Below are 24,791 nucleotides of genomic sequence, written 5' to 3'. Positions count from 1 at the left end.
TCTTTGTAGTGGAGCTGGGAGGGGCAAGGATAAGGGACGAAGACCGGGGTAACATGTTGGATGCGATCATACCAGCACTAAAGCACCGGATCCCATGAGAACTCCGAAGTTAAGCGTGCTTGGGCGAGAGTAGTACTAGGATGGGTGACCTCCTGGGAAGTCCTCGTGTTGCATTCCCTTTTTAATTTTTTTCGCGCCGCTGGCAAAACAAAACGCACGTGTAAGTAATATATTTACCGTGTTTTATTATTTTGCACGACTGCGGTAGGTCATAGCTGGGTGCTCACGATTCACGGGTCCAGCGTCGGTGTTGTGGCGCGGCAAGCGTGCACTGGTGCGGTTGAGAGGGAGGGGTGGAAACCGCGTTAAACTCGTTTCCGTAGTTGAGAGGGAGCGGCCAAAGCAATGTACAATCGTCTTTGTAGTGGAGCTGGGAGGGGCAAGGATAAGGGACGAAGACCGGGGTAACATGTTGGATGCGATCATACCAGCACTAAAGCACCGGATCCCATCAGAACTCTGAAGTTAAGCGTGCTTGGGCGAGAGTAGTACTAGGATGGGTGACCTCCTGGGAAGTCCTTGTGTTGCATTTCCTTTTTAATTTTTTTCGCGCCGCTTGCAAAACAAAACGCACGTGTAAGTAATATATTTACCGTGTTTTATTATTTTGCACGAGTGCGGTAAGTCATAGCTGGGTGCTCACGATTCACGGGTCCAGCGTCGGTGTTGTGGCGCGGCAAGCGTGCACTGGTGCGGTTGAGAGGGAGGGGTGGAAACCGCGTTAAACTCGTCTCCGTAGTTGAGAGGAAGCGGCCAAAGCAATGTACAATCGTCTTTGTAGTGGAGCTGGGAGGGGCAAGGATAAGGGACGAAGACCGGGGTAACATGTCGGATGCGATCATACCAGCACTAAAGCACCGGATCCCATCAGAACTCCGAAGTTAAGCGTGCTTGGGCGAGAGTAGTACTAGGATGGGTGACCTCCTGGGAAGTCCTCGTGTTGCATTCCCTTTTTAATTTTTTTCGCGCCGCTTGCAAAACAAAACGCACGTGTAAGTAATATATTTACCGTGTTTTATTATTTTGCACGAGTGCGGTAAGTCATAGCTGGGTGCTCACGATTCACGGGTCCAGCGTCGGCGTTGTGGCGCGGCAAGCGTGCACTGGTGCGGTTGAGAGGGAGGGTTGGAAACCGCGTTAAACTCGTCTCCGTAGTTGAGAGGGAGCGGCCAAAGCAATGTGCAATCGTCTTTGTAGTGGAGCTGGGAGGGGCAAGGATAAGGGACGAAGACCGGGGTAACATGTCGGATGCGATCATACCAGCACTAAAGCACCGGATCCCATCAGAACTCCGAAGTTAAGCGTGCTTGGGCGAGAGTAGTACTAGGATGGGTGACCTCCTGGGAAGTCCTCGTGTTGCATTCCCTTTTTAATTTTTTTCGCGCCGCTTGCAAAACAAAACGCACATGTAAGTAATATATTTACCGTGTTTTATTATTTTGCACGAGTGCGGTAAGTCATAGCTGGGTGCTCACGATTCACGGGTCCAGCGTCGGCGTTGTGGCGCGGCAAGCGTGCACTGGTGCGGTTGAGAGGGAGGGGTGGAAACCGCGTTAAACTCGTCTCCGTAGTTGAGAGGGAGCGGCCAAAGCAATGTACAATCGTCTTTGTAGTGGAGCTGGGTGGGGCAAGGATAAGGGACGAAGACCGGGGTAACATGTCGGATGCGATCATACCAGCACTAAAGCACCGGATCCCATCAGAACTCCGAAGTTAAGCGTGCTTGGGCGAGAGTAGTACTAGGATGGGTGACCTCCTGGGAAGTCCTCGTGTTGCATTCCGTTTTTAAATTTTTTCGCGCCGCTTGCAAAACAAAACGCACGTGTAAGTAATATATTTACCGTGTTTTATTATTTTGCACGAGTGCGGTAAGTCATAGCTGGGTGCTCACGATTCACGGGTCCAGCGTCGGCGTTGTGGCGCGGCAAGCGTGCACTGGTGCGGTTGAGAGGGAGGGGTGGAAACCGCGTTAAACTCGTCTCCGTAGTTGAGAGGGAGCGGCCAAAGCAATGTACAATCGTCTTTGTAGTGGAGCTGGGAGGGGCAAGGATAAGGGACGAAGACCGGGGTAACATGTCGGATGCGATCATACCAGCACTAAAGCACCGGATCCCATCAGAACTCCGAAGGTAAGCGTGCTTGGGCGAGAGTAGTACTAGGATGGGTGACCTCCTGGGAAGTCCTCGTGTTGCATTCCCTTTTTAAATTTTTTCGCGCCGCTTGCAAAACAAAACGCACCTGTAAGTAATATATTTACCGTGTTTTATTATTTTGCACGAGTGCGGTAAGTCATAGCTGGGTGCTCACGATTCACGGGTCCAGCGTAGGCGTTGTGGCGCGGCAAGCGTGCACTGGTGCGGTTGAGAGGGAGGGGTGGAAACCGCGTTAAACTCGTCTCCGTAGTTGAGAGGGAGCGGCCAAAGCAATGTACAATCGTCTTTGTAGTGGAGCTGGGAGGGGCAAGGATAAGGGACGAAGACCGGGGTAACATGTCGGATGCGATCATACCAGCACTAAAGCACCGGATCCATTTTAGAACTCCGAAGTTAAGCGTGCTTGGGCGAGAGTAGTACTAGGATGGGTGACCTCCTGGGAAGTCCTCGTGTTGCATTCCCTTTTTAATTTTTTTCGCGCCGCTTGCAAAACAAAACGCACGTGTAAGTAATATATTTACCGTGTTTTATTATTTTGCACGAGTGCGGTAAGTCATAGCTGGGTGCTCACGATTCACGGGTCCAGCATCGGCGTTGTGGCGCGGCAAGCGTGCACTGGTGCGGTTGAGAGGGAGGGGTGGAAACCGCGTTAAACTCGTCTCCGTAGTTGAGAGGGAGCGGCCAAAGCAATGTGCAATCGTCTTTGTAGTGGAGCTGGGAGGGGCAAGGATAAGGGACGAAGACCGGGGTAACATGTCGGATGCGATCATACCAGCACTAAAGCACCGGATCCCATCAGAACTCCGAAGTTAAGCGTGCTTGGGCGAGAGTAGTACTAGGATGGGTGACCTGCTGGGAAGTCCTCGTGTTGCATTCCCTTTTTAATTTTTTTCGCGCCGCTTGCAAAACAAAACGCACGTGTAAGTAATATATTTACCGTGTTTTATTATTTTGCACGAGTGCGGTAAGTCATAGCTGGGTGCTCACGATTCACGGGCCCAGCGTCGGCGTTGTGGCGCGGCAAGCGTGCACTGGTGCGGTTGAGAGGGAGGGGTGAAAACCGCGTTAAACTCGTCTTCGTAGTTGAGAGGGAGCGGCCAAAGCAATGTGCAATCGTCTTTGTAGTGGAGCTGGGAGGGGCAAGGATAAGGGACGAAGACCGGGGTAACATGTCGGATGCGATCATACCAGCACTAAAGCACCGGATCCCATCAGAACTCCGAAGTTAAGCGTGCTTGGGCGAGAGTAGTACTAGGATGGGTGACCTCCTGGGAAGTCCTCGTGTTGCATTCCCTTTTTAATTTTTTTCGCGCCGCTTGCAAAACAAAACGCACGTGTAAGTAATATATTTACCGTGTTTTATTATTTTGCACGAGTGCGGTAAGTCATAGCTGGGTGCTCACGATTCACGGGTCCAGCGTCGGCGTTGTGGCGCGGCAAGCGTGCACTGGTGCGGTTGAGAGGGAGGGGTGGAAACCGCGTTAAACTCATCTCCGTAGTTGAGAGGGAGCGGCCAAAGCAATGTGCAATCGTCTTTGTAGTGGAGCTGGGAGGGGCAAGGATAAGGGACGAAGACCGGGGTAACATGTCGGATGCGATCATACCAGCACTAAAGCATCGGATCCCATCAGAACTCTGAAGTTAAGCGTGCTTGGGCGAGAGTAGTACTAGGATGGGTGACCTCCTGGGAAGTCCTCGTGTTGCATTCCCTTTTTAATTTTTTTCGCGCCGCTTGCAAAACAAAACGCACGTGTAAGTAATATATTTACCGTGTTTTATTATTTTGCACGAGTGCGGTAAGTCATAGCTGGGTGCTCACGATTCACGGGTCCAGCGTCGGCGTTGTGGCGCGGCAAGCGTGCACTGGTGCGGTTGAGAGGGAGGGGTGGAAACCACGTTAAACTCGTCTCCGTAGTTGAGAGGGAGCGGCCAAAGCAATGTGCAATCGTCTTTGTAGTGGAGCTGGGAGGGGCAAGGATAAGGGACGAAGACCGGGGTAACATGTCGGATGCGATCATACCAGCACTAAAGCACCGGATCCCATCAGAACTCCGAAGTTAAGCGTGCTTGGGCGAGAGTAGTACTAGGATGGGTGACCTCCTGGGAAGTCCTCATGTTGCATTCCCTTTTTAATTTTTTTCGCGCCGCTTGCAAAACAAAACGCACGTGTAAGTAATATATTTACCGTGTTTTATTATTTTGCACGAGTGCGGTAAGTCATAGCTGGGTGCTCACGATTCACGGGTCCAGCGTCGGCGTTGTGGCGCGGCAAGCGTGCACTGGTGCGGTTGAGAGGGAGGGGTGGAAACCGCGTTAAACTCGTCTCCGTAGTTGAGAGGGAGCGGCCAAAGCAATGTACAATCGTCTTTGTAGTGGAGCTGGGAGGGGCAAGGATAAGGGACGAAGACCGGGATAACATGTCGGATGCGATCATACCAGCACTAAAGCACCGGATCCATTTTAGAACTCCGAAGTTAAGCGTGCTTGGGCGAGAGTAGTACTAGGATGGGTGACCTCCTGGGAAGTCCTCGTGTTGCATTCCCTTTTTAATTTTTTTCGCGCCGCTTGCAAAACAAAACGCACGTGTAAGTAATATATTTACCGTGTTTTATTATTTTGCACGAGTGCGGTAAGTCATAGCTGGGTGCTCACGATTCACGGGTCCAGCGTCGCCGTTGTGGCGCGGCAAGCGTGCACTGGTGCGGTTGAGAGGGAGGGGTGGAAACCGCGTTAAACTCGTTTCCGTAGTTGAGAGGGAGCGGCCAAAGCAATGTACAATCGTCTTTGTAGTGGAGCTGGGAGGGGCAAGGATAAGGGACGAAGACCGGGGTAACATGTTGGATGCGATCATACCAGCACTAAAGCACCGGATCCCATCAGAACTCTGAAGTTAAGCGTGCTTGGGCGAGAGTAGTACTAGGATGGGTGACCTCCTGGGAAGTCCTTGTGTTGCATTTCCTTTTTAATTTTTTTCGCGCCGCTTGCAAAACAAAACGCACGTGTAAGTAATATATTTACCGTGTTTTATTATTTTGCACGAGTGCGGTAAGTCATAGCTGGGTGCTCACGATTCACGGGTCCAGCGTCGGTGTTGTGGCGCGGCAAGCGTGCACTGGTGCGGTTGAGAGGGAGGGGTGGAAACCGCGTTAAACTCGTCTCCGTAGTTGAGAGGAAGCGGCCAAAGCAATGTACAATCGTCTTTGTAGTGGAGCTGGGAGGGGCAAGGATAAGGGACGAAGACCGGGGTAACATGTCGGATGCGATCATACCAGCACTAAAGCACCGGATCCCATCAGAACTCCGAAGTTAAGCGTGCTTGGGCGAGAGTAGTACTAGGATGGGTGACCTCCTGGGAAGTCCTCGTGTTGCATTCCCTTTTTAATTTTTTTCGCGCCGCTTGCAAAACAAAACGCACGTGTAAGTAATATATTTACCGTGTTTTATTATTTTGCACGAGTGCGGTAAGTCATAGCTGGGTGCTCACGATTCACGGGTCCAGCGTCGGCGTTGTGGCGCGGCAAGCGTGCACTGGTGCGGTTGAGAGGGAGGGGTGGAAACCGCGTTAAACTCGTCTCCGTAGTTGAGAGGGAGCGGCCAAAGCAATGTACAATCGTCTTTGTAGTGGAGCTGGGAGGGGCAAGGATAAGGGACGAAGACCGGGATAACATGTCAGATGCGATCATACCAGCACTAAAGCACCGGATCCATTTTAGAACTCCAAAGTTAAGCGTGCTTGGGCGAGAGTAGTACTAGGATGGGTGACCTCCTGGGAAGTCCTTGTGTTGCATTTCCTTTTTAATTTTTTTCGCGCCGCTTGCAAAACAAAACGCACGTGTAAGTAATATATTTACCGTGTTTTATTATTTTGCACGAGTGCGGTAAGTCATAGCTGGGTGCTCACGATTCACGGGTCCAGCGTCGGTGTTGTGGCGCGGCAAGCGTGCACTGGTGCGGTTGAGAGGGAGGGGTGGAAACCGCGTTAAACTCGTCTCCGTAGTTGAGAGGGAGCGGCCAAAGCAATGTACAATCGTCTTTGTAGTGGAGCTGGGAGGGGCAAGGATAAGGGACGAAGACCTGGGTAACATGTCGGATGCGATCATACCAGCACTAAAGCACCGGATCCCATCAGAACTCCGAAGTTAAGCGTGCTTGGGCGAGAGTAGTACTAGGATGGGTGACCTCCTGGGAAGTCCTCGTGTTGCATTCCCTTTTTAATTTTTTTCGCGCCGCTTGCAAAACAAAACGCACGTGTAAGTAATATATTTACCGTGTTTTATTATTTTGCACGAGTGCGGTAAGTCATAGCTGGGTGCTCACGATTCACGGGTCCAGCGTCGGCGTTGTGGCGCGGCAAGCGTGCACTGGTGCAGTTGAGAGGGAGGGGTGGAAACCGCGTTAAACTCGTCTCCGTAGTTGAGAGGGAGCGGCCAAAGCAATGTGCAATCGTCTTTGTAGTGGAGCTGGGAGGGGCAAGGATAAGGGACGAAGACCGGGGTAACATGTCGGATGCGATCATACCAGCACTAAAGCACCGGATCCCATCAGAACTCCGAAGTTAAGCGTGCTTGGGCGAGAGTAGTACTAGGATGGGTGACCTCCTGGGAAGTCCTCGTGTTGCATTCCCTTTTTAATTTTTTTCGCGCCGCTTGCAAAACAAAACGCACGTGTAAGTAATATATTTACTGTGTTTTATTATTTTGCACGAGTGCGGTAAGTCATAGCTGGGTGCTCACGATTCACGGGTCCAGCGTCGGCGTTGTGGCGCGGCAAGCGTGCACTGGTGCGGTTGAGAGGGAGGGGTGGAAACCGCGTTAAACTCGTCTCCGTAGTTGAGAGGGAGCGGCCAAAGCAATGTGCAATCGTCTTTGTAGTGGAGCTGGGAGGGGCAAGGATAAAGGACGAAGACCGGGGTAACATGTCGGATGCGATCATACCAGCACTAAAGCACCGGATCCCATCAGAACTCCGAAGTTAAGCGTGCTTGGGCGAGAGTAGTACTAGGATGGGTGACCTCCTGGGAAGTCCTCGTGTTGCATTCCCTTTTTAATTTTTTTCGCGCCGCTTGCAAAACAAAACGCACGTGTAAGTAATATATTTACCGTGTTTTATTATTTTGCACGAGTGCGGTAAGTCATAGCTGGGTGCTCACGATTCACGGGTCCAGCGTCGGCGTTGTGGCGCGGCAAGCGTGCACTGGTGCGGTTGAGAGGGAGGGTTGGAAACCGCGTTAAACTCGTCTCCGTAGTTGAGAGGGAGCGGCCAAAGCAATGTGCAATCGTCTTTGTAGTGGAGCTGGGAGGGGCAAGGATAAGGGACGAAGACCGGGGTAACATGTCGGATGCGATCATACCAGCACTAAAGCACCGGATCCCATCAGAACTCCGAAGTTAAGCGTGCTTGGGCGAGAGTAGTACTAGGATGGGTGACCTCCTGGGAAGTCCTCGTGTTGCATTCCCTTTTTAATTTTTTTCGCGCCGCTTGCAAAACAAAATGCACGTGTAAGTAATATATTTACCGTGTTTTATTATTTTGCACGAGTGCGGTAAGTCATAGCTGGGTGCTCACGATTCACGGGTCCAGCGTCGGCGTTGTGGCGCGGCAAGCGTGCACTGGTGCGGTTGAGAGGGAGGGGTGGAAACCGCGTTAAACTCGTCTCCGTAGTTGAGAGGGAGCGGCCAAAGCAATGTACAATCGTCTTTGTAGTGGAGCTGGGAGGGGCAAGGATAAGGGACGAAGACCGGGATAACATGTCGGATGCGATCATACCAGCACTAAAGCACCGGATCCATTTTAGAACTCCGAAGTTAAGCGTGCTTGGGCGAGAGTAGTACTAGGATGGGTGACCTCCTGGGAAGTCCTCGTGTTGCATTCCCTTTTTAATTTTTTTCGCGCCGCTTGCAAAACAAAACGCACGTGTAAGTAATATATTTACCGTGTTTTATTATTTTGCACGAGTGCGGTAAGTCATAGCTGGGTGCTCACGATTCACGGGTCCAGCGTCGCCGTTGTGGCGCGGCAAGCGTGCACTGGTGCGGTTGAGAGGGAGGGGTGGAAACCGCGTTAAACTCGTTTCCGTAGTTGAGAGGGAGCGGCCAAAGCAATGTACAATCGTCTTTGTAGTGGAGCTGGGAGGGGCAAGGATAAGGGACGAAGACCGGGGTAACATGTTGGATGCGATCATACCAGCACTAAAGCACCGGATCCCATCAGAACTCTGAAGTTAAGCGTGCTTGGGCGAGAGTAGTACTAGGATGGGTGACCTCCTGGGAAGTCCTTGTGTTGCATTTCCTTTTTAATTTTTTTCGCGCCGCTTGCAAAACAAAACGCACGTGTAAGTAATATATTTACCGTGTTTTATTATTTTGCACGAGTGCGGTAAGTCATAGCTGGGTGCTCACGATTCACGGGTCCAGCGTCGGTGTTGTGGCGCGGCAAGCGTGCACTGGTGCGGTTGAGAGGGAGGGGTGGAAACCGCGTTAAACTCGTCTCCGTAGTTGAGAGGGAGCGGCCAAAGCAATGTACAATCGTCATTGTAGTGGAGCTGGGAGGGGCAAGGATAAGGGACGAAGACCGGGGTAACATGTCGGATGCGATCATACCAGCACTAAAGCACCGGATCCTATCAGAACTCCGAAGTTAAGCGTGCTTGGGCGAGAGTAGTACTAGGATGGGTGACCTCCTGGGAAGTCCTCGTGTTGCATTCCCTTTTTAATTTTTTTCGCGCCGCTTGCAAAACAAAACGCACGTGTAAGTAATATATTTACCGTGTTTTATTATTTTGCACGAGTGCGGTAAGTCATAGCTGGGTGCTCACGATTCACGGGTCCAGCGTCGGCGTTGTGGCGCGGCAAGCGTGCACTGGTGCGGTTGAGAGGGAGGGGTGGAAACCGCGTTAAACTCGTCTCCGTAGTTGAGAGGGAGCGGCCAAAGCAATGTGCAATCGTCTTTGTAGTGGAGCTGGGAGGGGCAAGGATAAGGGACGAAGACCGGGGTAACATGTCGGATTGGATCATACCAGCACTAAAGCACCGGATCCCATCAGAACTCCGAAGTTAAGCGTGCTTGGGCGAGAGTAGTACTAGGATGGGTGACCTCCTGGGAAGTCCTCGTGTTGCATTCCCTTTTTAATTTTTTTCGCGCCGCTTGCAAAACAAAACGCACGTGTAAGTAATATATTTACCGTGTTTTATTATTTTGCACGAGTGCGGTAAGTCATAGCTGGGTGCTCACGATTCACGGGTCCAGCGTCGGCGTTGTGGCGCGGCAAGCGTGCACTGGTGCGGTTGAGAGGGAGGGGTGGAAACCGCGTTAAACTCGTCTCCGTAGTTGAGAGGGAGCGGCCAAAGCAATGTGCAATCGTCTTTGTAGTGGAGCTGGGAGGGGCAAGGATAAGGGACGAAGACCGGGGTAACATGTCGGATGCGATCATACCAGCACTAAAGCACCGGATCCCATCAGAACTACGAAGTTAAGCGTGCTTGGGCGAGAGTAGTACTAGGATGGGTGACCTCCTGGGAAGTCCTCGTGTTGCATTCCCTTTTTAATTTTTTTCGCGCCGCTTGCAAAACAAAACGCACGTGTAAGTAATATATTTACCGTGTTTTATTATTTTGCACGAGTGCGGTAAGTCATAGCTGGGTGCTCACGATTCACGGGTCCAGCGTCGGCGTTGTGGCACGGCAAGCGTGCACTGGTGCGGTTGAGAGGGAGGGGTGGAAACCGCGTTAAACTCGTCTCCGTAGTTGAGAGGGAGCGGCCAAAGCAATGTACAATCGTCTTTGTAGTGGAGCTGGGAGGGGCAAGGATAAGGGACGAAGACCGGGATAACATGTCGGATGCGATCATACCAGCACTAAAGCACCGGATCCCATCGGAACTCCGAAGTTAAGCGTGCTTGGGCGAGAGTAGTACTAGGATGGGTGACCTCCTGGGAAGTCCTCGTGTTGCATTCCCTTTTTAATTTTTTTCGCGCCGCTTGCAAAACAAAACGCACGTGTAAGTAATATATTTACCGTGTTTTATTATTTTGCACGAGTGCGGTAAGTCATAGCTGGGTGCTCACGATTCACGGGTCCAGCGTCGGCGTTGTGGCGCGGCAAGCGTGCACTGGTGCGGTTGAGAGGGAGGGGTGGAAACCGCGTTAAACTCGTCTCCGTAGTTGAGAGGGAGCGGCCAAAGCAATGTACAATCGTCTTTGTAGTGGAGCTGGGAGGGGCAAGGATAAGGGACGAAGACCGGGGTAACATGTCGGATGCGATCAAACCAGCACTAAAGCACCGGATCCCATCAGAACTCCGAAGTTAAGCGTGCTTGGGCGAGAGTAGTACTAGGATGGGTGACCTCCTGGGAAGTCCTCGTGTTGCATTCCCTTTTTAAATTTTTTCGCGCCGCTTGCATAACAAAACGCACGTGTAAGTAATATATTTACCGTGTTTTATTATTTTGCACGAGTGTGGTAAGTCATAGCTGGGTGCTCACGATTCACGGGTCCAGCGTCGGCGTTGTGGCGCGGCAAGCGTGCACTGGTGCGGTTGAGAGGGAGGGGTGGAAACCGCGTTAAACTCGTCTCCGTAGTTGAGAGGGAGCGGCCAAAGCAATGTACAATCGTCTTTGTAGTGGAGCTGGGAGGGGCAAGGATAAGGGACGAAGACCGGGGTAACATGTCGGATGCGATCATACCAGCACTAAAGCACCGGATCCCATCAGTACTCTGAAGTTAAGCGTGCTTGGGCGAGAGTAGTACTAGGATGGGTGACCTCCTGGGAAGTCCTCGTGTTGCATTCCCTTTTTAATTTTTTTCGCGCCGCTTGCAAAACAAAACGCACGTGTAAGTAATATATTTACCGTGTTTTATTATTTTGCACGAGTGCGGTAAGTCATAGCTGGGTGCTCACGATTCACGGGTCCAGCGTCGGCGTTGTGGCGCGGCAAGCGTGCACTGGTGCGGTTGAGAGGGAGGGGTGGAAACCGCGTTAAACTCGTCTCTGTAGTTGAGAGGGAGCGGCCAAAGCAATGTACAATCATCTTTTTAGTGGAGCTGGGAGGGGCAAGGATAAGGGACGAAGACCGGGGTAACATGTCGGATGCGATCATACCAGCACTAAAGCACCGGATCCCATCAGAACTTCGAAGTTAAGCGTGCTTGGGCGAGAGTAGTACTAGGATGGGTGACCTCCTGGGAAGTCCTCGTGTTGCATTCCCTTTTTAATTTTTTTCGCGCCGCTTGCAAAACAAAACGCACATGTAAGTAATATATTTACCGTGTTTTATTATTTTGCACGAGTGCGGTAAGTCATAGCTGGGTGCTCACGATTCACGGGTCCAGCGTCGGCGTTGTGGCGCGGCAAGCGTGCACTGGTGCGGTTGAGAGGGAGGGGTGGAAACCGCGTTAAACTCGTCTCCGTAGTTGAGAGGGAGCGGCCAAAGCAATGTACAATCGTCTTTGTGGTGGAGCTGGGAGGGGCAAGGATAAGGGACGAAGACCGGGGTAACATGTCGGATGCGATCATACCAGCACTAAAGCACCGGATCCCATCAGAACTCCGAAGTTAAGCGTGCTTGGGCGAGAGTAGTACTAGGATGGGTGACCTCCTGGGAAGTCCTCGTGTTGCATTCCCTTTTTAATTTTTTTCGCGCCGCTTGCAAAACAAAACGCACGTGTAAGTAATATATTTACCGTGTTTTATTATTTTGCACGAGTGCGGTAAGTCATAGCTGGGTGCTCACGATTCACGGGTCCAGCGTCGGCGTGGTGGCGCGGCAAGCGTGCACTGGTGCGGTTGAGAGGGAGGGGTGGAAACCGCGTTAAACTCGTCTCCGTAGTTGAGAGGGAGCGGCCAAAGCAATGTGCAATCGTCTTTGTAGTGGAGCTGGGAGGGGCAAGGATAAGGGACGAAGACCGGGGTAACATGTCGGATGCGATCATACCAGCACTAAAGCACCGGATCCCATCAGAACTCCGAAGTTAAGCGTGCTTGGGCGAGAGTAGTACTAGGATGGGTGACCTCCTGGGAAGTCCTCGTGTTGCATTCCCTTTTTAATTTTTTTCGCGCCGCTTGCAAAACAAAACGCACGTGTAAGTAATATATTTACCGTGTTTTATTATTTTGCACGAGTGCGGTAAGTCATAGCTGGGTGCTCACGATTCACGGGTCCAGCGTCGGCGTTGTGGCGCGGCAAGCGTGCACTGGTGCGGTTGAGAGGGAGGGGTGGAAACCGCGTTAAACTCGTCTCCGTAGTTGAGAGGGAGCGGCCAAAGCAATGTGCAATCGTGTTTGTAGTGGAGCTGGGAGGGGCAAGGATAAGGGACGAAGACCGGGGTAACATGTCGGATGCGATCATACCAGCACTAAAGCACCGGATCCCATCAGAACTCCGAAGTTAAGCGTGCTTGGGCGAGAGTAGTACTAGGATGGGTGACCTCCTGGGAAGTCCTCGTGTTGCATTCCCTTTTTAATTTTTTTCGCGCCGCTTGCAAAACAAAACGCACGTGTAAGTAATATATTTACCGTGTTTTATTATTTTGCACGAGTGCGGTAAGTCATAGCTGGGTGCTCACGATTCACGGGTCCAGCGTCGGCGTTGTGGCGCGGCAAGCGTGCACTGGTGCAGTTGAGAGGGAGGGGTGGAAACCGCGTTAAACTCGTCTCCGTAGTTGAGAGGGAGCGGCCAAAGCAATGTGCAATCGTCTTTGTAGTGGAGCTGGGAGGGGCAAGGATAAGGGACGAAGACCGGGGTAACATGTCGGATGCGATCATACCAGCACTAAAGCACCGGATCCCATCAGAACTCCGAAGTTAAGCGTGCTTGGGCGAGAGTAGTACTAGGATGGGTGACCTCCTGGGAAGTCCTCGTGTTGCATTCCCTTTTTAATTTTTTTCGCGCCGCTTGCAAAACAAAACGCACGTGTAAGTAATATATTTACCATGTTTTATTATTTTGCACGAGTGCGGTAAGTCATAGCTGGGTGCTCACGATTCACGGGTCCAGCGTCGGCGTTGTGGCGCGGCAAGCGTGCACTGGTGCGGTTGAGAGGGAGGGGTGGAAACCGCGTTAAACTCGTCTCCGTAGTTGAGAGGGAGCGGCCAAAGCAATGTGCAATCGTCTTTGTAGTGGAGCTGGGAGGGGCAAGGATAAGGGACGAAGACCGGGGTAACATGTCGGATGCGATCATACCAGCACTAAAGCACCGGATCCCATCAGAACTCCGAAGTTAAGCGTGCTTGGGCGAGAGTAGTACTAGGATGGGTGACCTCCTGGGAAGTCCTCGTGTTGCATTCCCTTTTTAGTTTTTTTCGCGCCGCTTGCAAAACAAAACGCACGTGTAAGTAATATATTTACCGTGTTTTATTATTTTGCACGAGTGCGGTAAGTCATAGCTGGGTGCTCACGATTCACGGGTCCAGCGTCGGCGTTGTGGCGCGGCAAGCGTGCACTGGTGCGGTTGAGAGGGAGGGGTGGAAACCGCGTTAAACTCGTCTCCGTAGTTGAGAGGGAGCGGCCAAAGCAATGTACAATCGTCTTTGTAGTGGAGCTGGGAGGGGCAAGGATAAGGGACGAAGACCGGGGTAACATGTCGGATGCGATCATACCAGCACTAAAGCACCGGATCCCATCAGAACTCCGAAGTTAAGCGTGCTTGGGCGAGAGTAGTACTAGGATGGGTGACTGTCACACCCTAGCTAGTCATGCATCAGAGTGTGTGCATCATGTTTAAAATTCCATTTAATTTTGAAATGGGGATTTGTGAAACCCTCAGAATCATTTTTGAAAATGACCCAAATAAAAACTTCTCCAAAAGGGTCCAAGAAAATGCTCATGTTGCTCTCTGAAAATATTGAACAGAGATAAAAATCAAACCAATATTTTTAAGAGCTCATAGGTATTTATTTTGGGCATCTGGAATTAATGCATAAATATTTGCATTGGAAATATATTAGTTATATATATTAATATATGTCCAAAAATTATGCCACCTGTTGGGGAGCTCTGGAATAATATATCTAGCTCCTGCAAAAATTGGCATAAGATAATAAAATGATTTAATATTTTATATAAATCAAAACAAATGTCAGAAATTAAAAAAACAAAAATAAATAAAAGGAGAAGCTTACCTGGGCTCCTCCCTGTGCGGCCCAGCCAGCTGGCCGGCCCAGCCAGCAGGCGGCCCAGCCCACCACTTCAGCCCTCCGTCGTCTTCCTCCCCTCGCCCCGAAGCTGCTGCGTGCTCGCACGCGCACGGCCGCGCGGCCACCTCCTGCTTGCCGACGAGCTCCTCGCCGCGTGGACGACTTCCGCAGGCCGTCCCATCCCCCTGACCCCCCCTCACTCTCCCGTGCACCTCTTCCCTCTCTCCCTGCTTCGCCTCCCTCGCCCCCTCTCCCGAAGCAGCGCGCAGCCGCCGACGCCGTTCACCGTAGCTGCAGCCACCGCCCTTCCCTCGCTCCCCCGACTAGCCCAGAGGCTCCGCCTCGACCCCCTCTTCCTTCCCATCGATCCACGGGCCTCCGGAAGCCCTGCATCGCCGCCCATGTCGCCGTTCCCCTCCTCGGCCACCGGAGATCGTCGCCGTCGATTCAAGAGCTACCGGACGTCCCCGAGCCCGCTAACCATCCCTGCAGCTCCGCGGTGAGCCGCTGACCCGATTCCCCCTTGCCCCGTCGTCCCTAGCATCCTGTAGTTGCCGTCCCCTTGAGCTCCGAAGCTCGCCGCCGCCGTGCCTCGTCGCCGCCGTGGCTGGAGCCGTTGTAGCTCGAAGCCGAGCACACCATCGTGCTCCACACCTCACCAGGAGCACGTAGCACGCACCAACGCCTCCCCTAGCGACCTGCATCGCCTAACCCGCCGTTGGCCGAACTCCGGCCGCCGCTCACGAGCTCGCCGTCGTCGATACCCGCCACCTCAGGCACGGCCACCACCACCGTTCGACGCGCGGGAGCAAGGGCTCTCCAACGAGCCCAAGCACGGCCTCGCCCGTGCCCTGTAGCGCGTTTCCGCATCGCGCCGCCGTCTCGGGCCTCACCGGCGTCATGTCGCCGGTGGGTTTGACCTGTTTGACCTGGGGTTTGACCCCCCCCCCAGGGTCACTGACGCGTGGGCCCCGTCGGCCAGGTGGTTAGATTAGCGCTAATCACCGCTTAATTAACCCCCCCCCGACACTGACCAGTGGGCCCCAGCGCCACTAATTCCTAATTAGGATTAAATTAACCCTGTTAAACCCCCCTGTCACTGACGTGTGGACCCCACACGTCAGGTTTGACCCCAGCCAGCCGCAGTTGACCACTGACGTCATGCTGACGTCATGCTGGCGCAATATTTATATTTCTGGATTTAATTTAAATCAGGAAATTCCAGAATATTATTTAAACTTCAAAAATTCATAACTTTTATTCTGTAACTCCAAATCAGACAAATTATATATGAAAAATGATCAGAAAAATCCAATCTATCCATCTGTACTATTTTCATGCATGACTAAACAAGTTAACTTGATGTTTAATGCAGAACAAGGAAAAGCACTTTAAGAGGCCATGTTTGAGTTTGAAATTTGAATCTTTGATTCAAATTTGTTCAAACCCTTCTGGTTTTAGTTGCATTAGCCCAACACACTCATATTGCCATGTTTCATGCATGCATCATATTGTTGCACATTGTTTGGTGATGGTTGTGTATCGGTGTCCCTTGCGACAGGTTCTGCCTCCGAGGAGTACCGTGATTACCCTAACAAAGAATCGTATCAGTGCATCGAACCATCAGGCAAGCAACCAACCATTTGATCATATCGATACAATCCCATGTTCTCGCTCCTGCTCTCTTTTACTGCATTAAGACAACGCGTTTCAAACTGCTGTGTGCTACGGTAGTTGAACCCATTTCCTCTGCATGACCTGTCATTGCCACAGTAACTAGATGAAACCCACTAGCATGTGTAGGAGTTGATTGAGCCATATGTATGTGTTGTTCCTACCTTGCTATGCCTGCTATGCTTAGAGTCGTGTCAGGTCTGGTTCATCTGGGTGATGGGCTAGAGTGAAATGATTATGTCGGTAATGAGAGTGGTGTGGTGAACATGATTTGGTAAAGGTATCGATGAGAGGCCATGTAGGAGTACATGGTGGGTTGTTTCATTGAAGCCGACCTGAAGCACTAAGATCTGTATGTGTGATTTAAGATTCAGCTACTACCATGCATTGGGCCCGAAACCAATGGACCCTCTCGACTTCTTGGTCACCCTAGTTCTCTGTCCAGGAGTTGCAAGTAGTTTCTGGTGTTTGTAGTATACTGGAGGCCGTGGACAGCGCTGACCGTAGGGGTGGGCTGTGATGCGGTAGGTACGTGGCACGGTGTACCGAATACCCGTTAGGTATCTCGGGAACCCTGCTCACATCGTTTGGGGCTGTGAGCGATACCTCGGCCGGATCTCCTCATAGATGGAACCCGAATAGGCGATAAACCTGGACTAGGGACTTAGGTGATTAGGTAGGTCGTGGCCGACACCCACGTTGGGCTTCCGCTTGAAGGTTGCCGAGTACATGTCGTGTAAACGACGGTAAGTGGTGAGAGCGTGTATGAAGAAGTACACCCCTGCAGGGTTAACATGATCTATTCGAATGGCCGCGTCCGCGGTAAAGGACTACTTGGTTGCCTATACAGTTCATAGACAAGTAAATGGAAACTACTAAAAGCCTCAAGATAAGTGTGAGTGCCGAGGATGGCTCTTCCGTAGGAAGACGGAGGCGGATCCTCGGTAGTGTATTGAAGTGGTGAGTAGTGGACTCGTGTGCGCAAAACCATTTCAAGTTGAAGTATCGTAGGATAGTCTAGCCAAGAGTCAAAGCTGGCTTGCTGCAATAACTCCACCAACCCTTCTTGATAATATGCATGTATGTAGGATCTGATGTAAGTCTTGCTGAGTACCTTTGTACTCATGTTGCTATAATTTACATTTTTACAGAAGACGCTGCAACCCCTTTTGATGGGTTCTATGTAGACGTTGACATCAAAGAGTAGGCTAAAGGCCCAGGTGGTGACCCTGAGCTTGTGAAGGACCCCGTAGTATAGCTAGGCTTTCCAAGCCTCTTTTATTTTACTAGTTGTCTGTACTCAGACAAGTTACTTCCGCTGCTGGTTTGTATGACTGTATGACTTGAATGTCGGGTCGTGAGACCCGTACCTGTGTGTATGTTATGTATGGCTCTCTGAGCCTTAAATAAAGTACTTGTGCCATAGAGTCATGTTGTGATGCTTCGTTGTATTTGCACATATCGAGCATATTGTGTGTATGATTGAAATGCTTGGTATGTGTGGGATCTGACCACCTAGTTGTTTATCCTTAGTAGCCTCTCTTACCGGGAAATGTCTCCTAGTGTTACCGCTGAGCCATGGTAGCTTGCTACTGCTCTGGAACACTTAGGCTGGCCGGCATGTGTCCTTCTTCGTTCCTGTGTCTGTCCCTTCGGGGAAATGTCACGCTTTGAGTACCGGAGTCCTGTTAGCCCGCTACAGCCCGGTTTACCGGAGTCCTGCTAGCCCAGTGCTACAGCCCGGACCCACTTGCTGATGACCGACACGTTCGAAGCTGGGTCATGGATGCCTGTCCCTATAAGTCTGTGCCACTTTGGGTTTACGACTAGTCATGTCAGCCCGGGCTCCTTATCATATGGATGCTAGCGACACTATCATATACGTGAGCCAAAAGGCGCAAACGGTCCCGGGCAAAGGTAAGGCGACACCCGTGGGGATACCGTGCGTGAGGCCGCAAAGTGATATGAGGTGTTACCGGCTAGATCGATGTGACATCGAGTCGGGGACCTGACAGCGTTGGTATCAGAGCCGGACTGCCTGTAGGTTCTCCAAGCCAAACTGGTCGATGTTGAGTCTAGAAATTCTTTAGTTATATGTAGGGGAATTGTTTGTGGGTTGGAACGTAAGGCTCTTTTACTCCTTTATCTTATAACATTCTGATCTGAGTCAGTCTATTCTTCCACCGGGGGTTAAGGAATTAGGATCTATTCTCTCTATCAGGATCACGTGTGACTAATCAGTAGTACCTTATAGGTTTGATGGATACAAGCCTAGTTCAATTCTACTACCACATTATGTTGTTAAAATGGATTCAGAACTTTGATATGATGATGTCGAGTATGTATGTAATCCTTTGTCAAATGTCTCAAAATCCTTCTTGAGCATTTACAGCTGTTATGCTGCCGAAATTTTGCTAGAAATTCTAATGCCTTTGCATTATGATTGTGCTTTCAGATGGCCACTCGCGACCTCAATCAAGTGGTTCGCCTGACTCGATGCCTAGATGTACCCGGCCATACTGCCAAGTTGGTCAGGGTAATGACTGAGGCTGGATACCGCTGGTATCCTGAGTACACGGTCGAAGAGCAATTTCGGGACTTCAATCAAAGCCAGTATCTCTGCACTGTCAGGATATTTCCATCTTATCCTGGATCCACCGAGCCCCTTCACTGCTCCTATGGACTCGGGGTTACTATTGAGATGGCTATGCAGGACGCCGCCTACTCTATGATGACCATCATGCGAGTCAGATCTGGACTATTTCGGGACTCTGATTTCCGGTATATGCCAGGATCATTTCCGGGAGCACAAGGGTATCTCCAGGCTATCTATGCTGACCCCACTCAGGAGGATTCACGGACTCGCACCACTGCTGAGATGCTCGAGGATAAGGACCGTGAAAATCGGGCCTTGAGGTTAGAGCTCTTCAATACCCGTGCTGACCACTGGGCCACATTGACTCGGTTTGCACCGGCAGTGCAAGCTGGATATTCGGATATGCGCGATCTCTATCCTGTGAGATCTGCTCTGCCAGACGTGATGGGTTGGCGTGATGTAGGAGGCATCACCCCACCTCGCGGTCCCCGCAGGCCACCGTCTGTTGGTCCAAGACCTCATCCTAGCCCCTATGGTCCACAAGCTCCGCGAGATCGTCTGTTTCCGGATGATCATGTTGAGCTTCCAGGCTATGGAGGTGACTTCTACAAGGACTACTACGGATCGGTCTGAGTTAGTGGTAGTATCACTAGTTCGCACTAGCTGTGTCATCTATCGTCCCGCGTGACTCGTGGGATATGACCTAGTTTGTACTCTTTCCGGAGGAGTAGAAAAATAATGTATAGGAGCTTGGAATGCCTCCGATGAGATGTAATCCTCTTTTCACCGTAATAGTACTTTGTTTGGTCTTGTACTAAACCCTGTATGGTGTGTATGACGATGGAATAAAGAAGCAGTTTCTGTATTTACCATGTCATACGGATGATCATCTTGCATTTCGAGTTATTCCTTACATTTTTATCCTATGTCGGAATTTTATCATCCTGACTAAATCATTGTCTTGTTTACCTAGGATGGTCAACACGCGCACTAACCCTGCTCCTCAAGAGCAGGCCGAAGGCAGTGAAGTCAGGGATGCAAATCTGCCTCATCCTCCTTCCCTAGCCGAGGTTATGATGGAAGCTGAGAGAAACAAGCGGGAGACCAACCGTTTGTTGGAGCGTATTGAACAGAACACAGCACACCATCAGAGGACTAACGTGGTGTCACTCAGTGATTTTATCAAATTACATCCACCCACGTTCCACCACTCCGTCGAGCCTCTCGACGCTGATGACTGGCTTCGCAGTATCTCTCACAAACTGCGTTCCGCGCTGGTAGCGGAGGCTGACAAGGTCACCTTTGCTGCATATCATCTTGAAGGCCCTGCCAGTCTATGGTGGGAGAATTATGGAGCTATGCGCCCAGCAGGCCATGTCACTACTTGGGCTGAATTCAGCGAGGCTTTCCGTGAACATCACATTCCGGAGGGTCTCATGGACCGTAAACGTGAGGAATTTTGCAGTTTCACCCAAGGCCGACTCTCTGTGGATGCTTATAGCAGGGAGTTTGGTAACCTCGCACGATATGCATCCGAGGAAGTTTCTACTGACGCCAAGAAGCAGGCAAGGTTCCGTAAGGGACTTAGTCCTGAGCTTCGCCGTGACCTCCGTCTGCATGAGTGCACAACTTTTCAGAAACTTGTCAACAAAGCCATCAGTGCTGAAACGGGTCAGACTGACTATGACGCAACACGCAAGCATGGCCGTGACATGGGTTCCTCATCCGGTGCTGGTCCTCAGAAGCGCCGCGTGTGGGTGCCCAACACCGCCCTGCCACCCAGGTTCACACCGAGGCCATCTTTCCAGGCGCCTCGCCCTGTTCAATAGTCTGCACCGGCCAAGCCCTATGGGGGTCCAGCCAACAATGCTCCTCCACGTACCAATTCCGTGACTTGTTTCAAGTGTGGGGAAGCTGGCCACTATATGCGTGAGTGTCCCCAGACCAACCCCAACCAGTCTGCTAAAGCTGTTGGCCGTGGCAAGCCGACAGGGAAAGTGTTCCACGCCAAGCCGGTCACCGCCTCACGTGGCCATGTCAACTGTATCTCTGCCGAAGAAGCTCAAGAGGATCCCAACGTCGTTCTCGGTACGCTTCTTGTTAATTGCCACCCGGCATCTGTTCTTTTCGATACAGGAGCCTCTCATTCTTTTATATCCAAAAATTATGCTCGTTTGCATAACGTCGCATTCGGTGATATGCCAACCTGTATGGTAATTCAAACTCCGGGATCCAAATGGCAAACTTCTAGAGTAAGCCATGGAAATGAAATCCAAGTCGACAGACTTGTTTTCCTCGCGTCTTTGATAGCCCTTAAATCTTCAGATATTAATATCATTCTGGGTATGGACTGGATGTCGGCTCATCATGCCCAAATTGATTGCTTCTCTAGGACTGTTCAACTCACTCACCCTTCGGGCAAGATAGTCAATGTCTTAACCCGAATAGCCAAGCGACAATTATATTCTCTTAACGCCAGCCCTTTGCCAGATCTTGAGGACGTTCCGGTAGTCCGTGACTTCCCGGATGTCTTCCCAGAGGAATTGCCAGGTGTTCCACCTGACAGGGATGTTGAGTTCGTAATAGACCTCATTCCAAGAACCGTTCCGATTGCTAGAAGACCTTATAAGATGGCACCACTAGAACTAGCCGAGCTTAAGAAACAACTCGATGAGTCCTTGAAAAAGGGTTTCATCCGCCCTAGTTCATCTCCGTGGGCTTGCCCCGTCCTATTCGTCAAGAAGAAGGATGGTACGGACCGGATGGTTGTAGATTACCGACCTGTCAATTTGGTCACAATCAAGAACAAATATCCGCTCCCCAGGATCAACGACCTTTATGATCAGCTCGCTGGATCCTCAGTCTTCTCCAAGATGGATTTGAGGTTGGGCTACCATCAAATCAAAATCAGAAACGGGGACATTCCTAAAACGGCCTTTGTTACTCGTTATGGCCAATACGAGTACACCGTCATGTCCTTCGGATTAACCAACGCTCCAGCCACTTTTTCTCGGTTAATGAACTCAATCTTCATGGAGTATTTGGATAAATTCGTCGTGGTTTACCTCGATGATATACTCATCTACTCCAAGAACGAGGAAGAACATGCCGAACATCTAAGGCTAGTGTTGAAGAAACTTCGAGAGCATCGCCTTTATGCCAAATTTTCTAAATGTGAATTCTGGTTGTCAGAAGTGACCTATCTGGGTCATGTAATATCTGGTAAAGGTATTGCTGTTAACCCTGAGCGAGTTCAAGCCGTCCTTAATTGGACTCCACCTGAATCGGTCAAGCAAGTTCGGAGTTTTCTGGGCTTAGCGAGCTATTGCCGTCGCTTCGTCGAAAACTTCTCCAAAGTTGCCAAACCTCTAACCGAACTCCTCAAGAAAGATAAGAAGTTCGAATGGACTCCACAATGTGAGAACAGCTTTCAGGAACTGAAAAGACGCCTGACTTCTGCTCCCGTACTGGTACCGCCAGACTTCTCCAAGGACTTTGTTATCTACTGCGACGCCTCGCGACAAGGACTAGGTTGCATTCTCATGCAAGATCGACACGTAATTGCCTACGCTTCACGGCAATTGCACCCACATGAGGAGAATTATCCTACTCATAAACTAGAGCTTGCAGCCGTAGTCTATGCACTCAAGACCTGGCGACATTACCTCCTCGGTAACCGTTGCGAAATATTCACTGATCACCAAAGTCTGAAGTACATCTTCACCCAACCGGATCTGAATCTCAGGCAAAGACGTTGGGTTGAGTTGATCATAGACTTCGACTTAGGAATAACCTACACCCCAGGGAAAGCCAACGTCATGGCTGATGCGCTAAGTCGTAAATCTTATTGTAACAACCTGATGTTACAACAAAGTCAACCACTTCTCCATAAGGAATTTCGGAAGCTTAACCTTCACATTGTTCCTCAAGGTTTTCTTTCCACCTTGGTGGCAAAACCTACCCTTACGGATCAGATTATCAAAGCACAGAAGGTAGATCCAGGAATCTCCCGCATCAAGAGAAACATTCAGAAAGGAATTGCGAATTGCTTCTCCATTAATGATCAAGGGGTCGTATACTTCGGGGATCGACTAGTGGTTCCCAAAGTGCGAAACCTGAGGCGATTAATCCTTAAGGAAGCTCATGAATCTCCTCTCACCATTCATCCCGGTAGTACTAAGATGTATCAGGACCTACGCCAGAGGTTCTGGTGGACTAGGATGAAGAGAGAAATTGCTCAGTATATTGCAAATTGCGACGTCTGTCGTCGTGTAAAAGCAGAGCATCAACGGCCTGCTGGCACCCTTCAACCCTTAGCTATTCCTGAATGGAAATGGGATAAAATTGGTATGGATTTCATTACCGGTTTTCCCAGGACCAACAGAGGGAATAATGCTATCTTCGTCGTTGTCGATCGTCTTTCCAAAGTAGCCCATTTCCTACCTGTTCGTGAGAGTATAACCGCTAGTCAATTGGCAGACTTATACATCTCCCGTGTAGTGTCCCTCCATGGTGTTCCTTTGGAAATTAACTCGGATCGAGGAAGTCTTTTCACCTCTCGATTTTGGGAAAGTTTTCAAAATGCTATGTGGACCCGTCTCTCCTTTAGCACCGCTTTCCACCCTCAGTCGAGTGGTCAAGTGGAACGCGTCAACCAGATTCTAGAAGACATGCTTCGAGCCTCTGTTATCTCATTCGGAATGGACTGGGAGAAGTGCCTTCCATTTGCCGAATTCGCTTACAACAACAGCTATCAGTCTAGCTTGGGTAAAGCCCCTTTTGAAGTTCTCTATGGACGACGGTGGCGAACACCCCTTAACTGGTCAGAGACCGGGGAAAGACAATTCTTTGGCCCGGATATGATTCAGGAAGCAGAAGAACAAGTTCGTATCGTTCGTGAAAAGTTGAAAACAGCCCAATCTCGTCAAAAGAGTCAATATGACCGAAAACATAAGGCTATGACTTTCGAGGTTGACGAGAAGGCTTATCTTCGGGTCACCCCTCTGAAGGGAACCCATCGTTTCGGTATCAAAGGCAAATTGGCTCCTCGTTACATTGGACCTTTTCGCATTCTTGCCAAACGAGGAGAAGTTGCCTACCAGTTGGAACTACCCCCGCACCTCTCCAGAGTCCACGATGTCTTCCACGTTTCTCAACTCAGGCGTTGCTTCTCGGATCCTATCCGTGGAGTGGACCACGAAACGCTTGATCTCCAAGATAATCTTACATATCGAGAGTACCCCATTCGTATCCTCGATCAAGCCGAACGTACCACCCGACGTCATAATATCAAGTTTCTCAAAGTTCAATGGTCGCACCATTCTGAGGATGAAGCAACTTGGGAAAGGGAGGATCGTCTTCGACTCGAGTATCCCGCCTTCTTCCCGGAGGAACCCAAATCTCGGGACGAGATTCTTTTGAGTGGGGGTGAGTTGTCACACCCTAGCTAGTCATGCATCAGAGTGTGTGCATCATGTTTAAAATTCCATTTAATTTTGAAATGGGGATTTGTGAAACCCTCAGAATCATTTTTGAAAATGACCCAAATAAAAACTTCTCCAAAAGGGTCCAAGAAAATGCTCATGTTGCTCTCTGAAAATATTGGACAGAGATAAAAATCAAACCAATATTTTTAAGAGCTCATAGGTATTTATTTTGGGCATCTGGAATTAATGCATAAATATTTGCATTGGAAATATATTAGTTATATATATTAATATATGTCCAAAAATTATGCCACCTGTTGGGGAGCTCTGGAATAATATATCTAGCTCCTGCAAAAATTGGCATAAGATAATAAAATGATTTAATATTTTATTTAAATCAAAACAAATGTCAGAAATTAGAAAAACAAAAATAAATAAAAGGAGAAGCTTACCTGGGCTCCTCCCTGTGCGGCCCAGCCAGCTGGCCGGCCCAGCCAGCAGGCGGCCCAGCCCACCACTGCAGCCCTCCGTCGTCTTCCTCCCCTCGCCCCGAAGCTGCTGCGTGCTCGCACGCGCACGGCCGCGCGGCCACCTCCTGCTTGCCGACGAGCTCCTGGCCGCGTGGACGACTTCTGCAGGCCGTCCCGATCCCCCTGACCCCCCCCCTCACTCTCCCGTGCACCTCTTCCCTCTCTCCCTGCTTCGCCTCCCTCGCCCCCTCTCCCGAAGCAGAGCGCAGCCGCCGACGCCGTTC

General features: G+C 50.6%; 33 non-coding genes and 1 pseudogene across 33 annotated transcripts; all 34 read left to right on the top strand.

Annotated features, from left to right (window-relative positions):
- Positions 1-58: 58 nt before the first annotated feature.
- On the top strand, positions 59-177 carry LOC123174122 (5S ribosomal RNA). The gene has a single exon (XR_006486795.1). It is a non-coding gene; the product is annotated as a 5S ribosomal RNA (ribosomal RNA).
- Positions 178-474: 297 nt separating this feature from the next.
- LOC123174058 (5S ribosomal RNA) lies at positions 475-593 on the top strand. The gene has a single exon (XR_006486736.1). It is a non-coding gene; the product is annotated as a 5S ribosomal RNA (ribosomal RNA).
- A 297-nt stretch (positions 594-890) lies between these two features.
- On the top strand, positions 891-1,009 carry LOC123174106 (5S ribosomal RNA). The gene has a single exon (XR_006486780.1). It is a non-coding gene; the product is annotated as a 5S ribosomal RNA (ribosomal RNA).
- Positions 1,010-1,306: 297 nt separating this feature from the next.
- LOC123174105 (5S ribosomal RNA) lies at positions 1,307-1,425 on the top strand. Its single transcript, XR_006486779.1, has one exon. It is a non-coding gene; the product is annotated as a 5S ribosomal RNA (ribosomal RNA).
- Positions 1,426-1,722: 297 nt separating this feature from the next.
- Positions 1,723-1,841, top strand: LOC123174104 (5S ribosomal RNA). Its single transcript, XR_006486778.1, has one exon. It is a non-coding gene; the product is annotated as a 5S ribosomal RNA (ribosomal RNA).
- A 297-nt stretch (positions 1,842-2,138) lies between these two features.
- On the top strand, positions 2,139-2,257 carry LOC123174015 (5S ribosomal RNA). The gene has a single exon (XR_006486695.1). It is a non-coding gene; the product is annotated as a 5S ribosomal RNA (ribosomal RNA).
- A 297-nt stretch (positions 2,258-2,554) lies between these two features.
- On the top strand, positions 2,555-2,674 carry LOC123174073 (5S ribosomal RNA). Its single transcript, XR_006486750.1, has one exon. It is a non-coding gene; the product is annotated as a 5S ribosomal RNA (ribosomal RNA).
- A 297-nt stretch (positions 2,675-2,971) lies between these two features.
- On the top strand, positions 2,972-3,090 carry LOC123174121 (5S ribosomal RNA). The gene has a single exon (XR_006486794.1). It is a non-coding gene; the product is annotated as a 5S ribosomal RNA (ribosomal RNA).
- A 297-nt stretch (positions 3,091-3,387) lies between these two features.
- LOC123174103 (5S ribosomal RNA) lies at positions 3,388-3,506 on the top strand. The gene has a single exon (XR_006486777.1). It is a non-coding gene; the product is annotated as a 5S ribosomal RNA (ribosomal RNA).
- Positions 3,507-3,803: 297 nt separating this feature from the next.
- Positions 3,804-3,922, top strand: LOC123174051 (5S ribosomal RNA). Its single transcript, XR_006486729.1, has one exon. It is a non-coding gene; the product is annotated as a 5S ribosomal RNA (ribosomal RNA).
- Positions 3,923-4,219: 297 nt separating this feature from the next.
- LOC123174033 (5S ribosomal RNA) lies at positions 4,220-4,338 on the top strand. The gene has a single exon (XR_006486712.1). It is a non-coding gene; the product is annotated as a 5S ribosomal RNA (ribosomal RNA).
- A 297-nt stretch (positions 4,339-4,635) lies between these two features.
- On the top strand, positions 4,636-4,755 carry LOC123174071 (5S ribosomal RNA). The gene has a single exon (XR_006486748.1). It is a non-coding gene; the product is annotated as a 5S ribosomal RNA (ribosomal RNA).
- A 297-nt stretch (positions 4,756-5,052) lies between these two features.
- On the top strand, positions 5,053-5,171 carry LOC123174057 (5S ribosomal RNA). The gene has a single exon (XR_006486735.1). It is a non-coding gene; the product is annotated as a 5S ribosomal RNA (ribosomal RNA).
- Positions 5,172-5,468: 297 nt separating this feature from the next.
- On the top strand, positions 5,469-5,587 carry LOC123174102 (5S ribosomal RNA). Its single transcript, XR_006486776.1, has one exon. It is a non-coding gene; the product is annotated as a 5S ribosomal RNA (ribosomal RNA).
- A 297-nt stretch (positions 5,588-5,884) lies between these two features.
- Positions 5,885-6,004, top strand: LOC123174078 (5S ribosomal RNA). The gene has a single exon (XR_006486755.1). It is a non-coding gene; the product is annotated as a 5S ribosomal RNA (ribosomal RNA).
- A 297-nt stretch (positions 6,005-6,301) lies between these two features.
- On the top strand, positions 6,302-6,420 carry LOC123174101 (5S ribosomal RNA). The gene has a single exon (XR_006486775.1). It is a non-coding gene; the product is annotated as a 5S ribosomal RNA (ribosomal RNA).
- A 297-nt stretch (positions 6,421-6,717) lies between these two features.
- On the top strand, positions 6,718-6,836 carry LOC123174099 (5S ribosomal RNA). Its single transcript, XR_006486773.1, has one exon. It is a non-coding gene; the product is annotated as a 5S ribosomal RNA (ribosomal RNA).
- A 297-nt stretch (positions 6,837-7,133) lies between these two features.
- On the top strand, positions 7,134-7,252 carry LOC123174098 (5S ribosomal RNA). Its single transcript, XR_006486772.1, has one exon. It is a non-coding gene; the product is annotated as a 5S ribosomal RNA (ribosomal RNA).
- A 297-nt stretch (positions 7,253-7,549) lies between these two features.
- On the top strand, positions 7,550-7,668 carry LOC123174097 (5S ribosomal RNA). Its single transcript, XR_006486771.1, has one exon. It is a non-coding gene; the product is annotated as a 5S ribosomal RNA (ribosomal RNA).
- Positions 7,669-7,965: 297 nt separating this feature from the next.
- Positions 7,966-8,085, top strand: LOC123174070 (5S ribosomal RNA). The gene has a single exon (XR_006486747.1). It is a non-coding gene; the product is annotated as a 5S ribosomal RNA (ribosomal RNA).
- Positions 8,086-8,382: 297 nt separating this feature from the next.
- LOC123174056 (5S ribosomal RNA) lies at positions 8,383-8,501 on the top strand. Its single transcript, XR_006486733.1, has one exon. It is a non-coding gene; the product is annotated as a 5S ribosomal RNA (ribosomal RNA).
- Positions 8,502-8,798: 297 nt separating this feature from the next.
- LOC123174024 (5S ribosomal RNA) lies at positions 8,799-8,917 on the top strand. Its single transcript, XR_006486703.1, has one exon. It is a non-coding gene; the product is annotated as a 5S ribosomal RNA (ribosomal RNA).
- A 297-nt stretch (positions 8,918-9,214) lies between these two features.
- On the top strand, positions 9,215-9,333 carry LOC123174069 (5S ribosomal RNA). Its single transcript, XR_006486746.1, has one exon. It is a non-coding gene; the product is annotated as a 5S ribosomal RNA (ribosomal RNA).
- A 297-nt stretch (positions 9,334-9,630) lies between these two features.
- On the top strand, positions 9,631-9,749 carry LOC123174054 (5S ribosomal RNA). Its single transcript, XR_006486731.1, has one exon. It is a non-coding gene; the product is annotated as a 5S ribosomal RNA (ribosomal RNA).
- Positions 9,750-10,046: 297 nt separating this feature from the next.
- On the top strand, positions 10,047-10,165 carry LOC123174117 (5S ribosomal RNA). Its single transcript, XR_006486790.1, has one exon. It is a non-coding gene; the product is annotated as a 5S ribosomal RNA (ribosomal RNA).
- Positions 10,166-10,462: 297 nt separating this feature from the next.
- Positions 10,463-10,581, top strand: LOC123174124 (5S ribosomal RNA). Its single transcript, XR_006486797.1, has one exon. It is a non-coding gene; the product is annotated as a 5S ribosomal RNA (ribosomal RNA).
- Positions 10,582-10,878: 297 nt separating this feature from the next.
- LOC123174055 (5S ribosomal RNA) lies at positions 10,879-10,997 on the top strand. The gene has a single exon (XR_006486732.1). It is a non-coding gene; the product is annotated as a 5S ribosomal RNA (ribosomal RNA).
- Positions 10,998-11,294: 297 nt separating this feature from the next.
- On the top strand, positions 11,295-11,413 carry LOC123174019 (5S ribosomal RNA). Its single transcript, XR_006486699.1, has one exon. It is a non-coding gene; the product is annotated as a 5S ribosomal RNA (ribosomal RNA).
- Positions 11,414-11,710: 297 nt separating this feature from the next.
- On the top strand, positions 11,711-11,829 carry LOC123174096 (5S ribosomal RNA). Its single transcript, XR_006486770.1, has one exon. It is a non-coding gene; the product is annotated as a 5S ribosomal RNA (ribosomal RNA).
- Positions 11,830-12,126: 297 nt separating this feature from the next.
- On the top strand, positions 12,127-12,245 carry LOC123174094 (5S ribosomal RNA). The gene has a single exon (XR_006486769.1). It is a non-coding gene; the product is annotated as a 5S ribosomal RNA (ribosomal RNA).
- Positions 12,246-12,542: 297 nt separating this feature from the next.
- LOC123174093 (5S ribosomal RNA) lies at positions 12,543-12,661 on the top strand. The gene has a single exon (XR_006486768.1). It is a non-coding gene; the product is annotated as a 5S ribosomal RNA (ribosomal RNA).
- Positions 12,662-12,958: 297 nt separating this feature from the next.
- LOC123174092 (5S ribosomal RNA) lies at positions 12,959-13,077 on the top strand. Its single transcript, XR_006486767.1, has one exon. It is a non-coding gene; the product is annotated as a 5S ribosomal RNA (ribosomal RNA).
- Positions 13,078-13,374: 297 nt separating this feature from the next.
- LOC123174091 (5S ribosomal RNA) lies at positions 13,375-13,493 on the top strand. Its single transcript, XR_006486766.1, has one exon. It is a non-coding gene; the product is annotated as a 5S ribosomal RNA (ribosomal RNA).
- Positions 13,494-13,790: 297 nt separating this feature from the next.
- LOC123174083 (uncharacterized) lies at positions 13,791-13,909 on the top strand (annotated as a pseudogene).
- Positions 13,910-24,791: the final 10,882 nt, after the last annotated feature.

This window comes from Triticum aestivum, unplaced genomic scaffold (assembly GCF_018294505.1).
Source record: "Triticum aestivum cultivar Chinese Spring unplaced genomic scaffold, IWGSC CS RefSeq v2.1 scaffold20189, whole genome shotgun sequence".
Lineage (NCBI taxonomy): Eukaryota > Viridiplantae > Streptophyta > Magnoliopsida > Poales > Poaceae > Triticum > Triticum aestivum.
The sequence above is the reverse complement of the archived record's forward strand: the minus strand, read 5'-3'. Positions and strand labels throughout refer to the sequence as shown.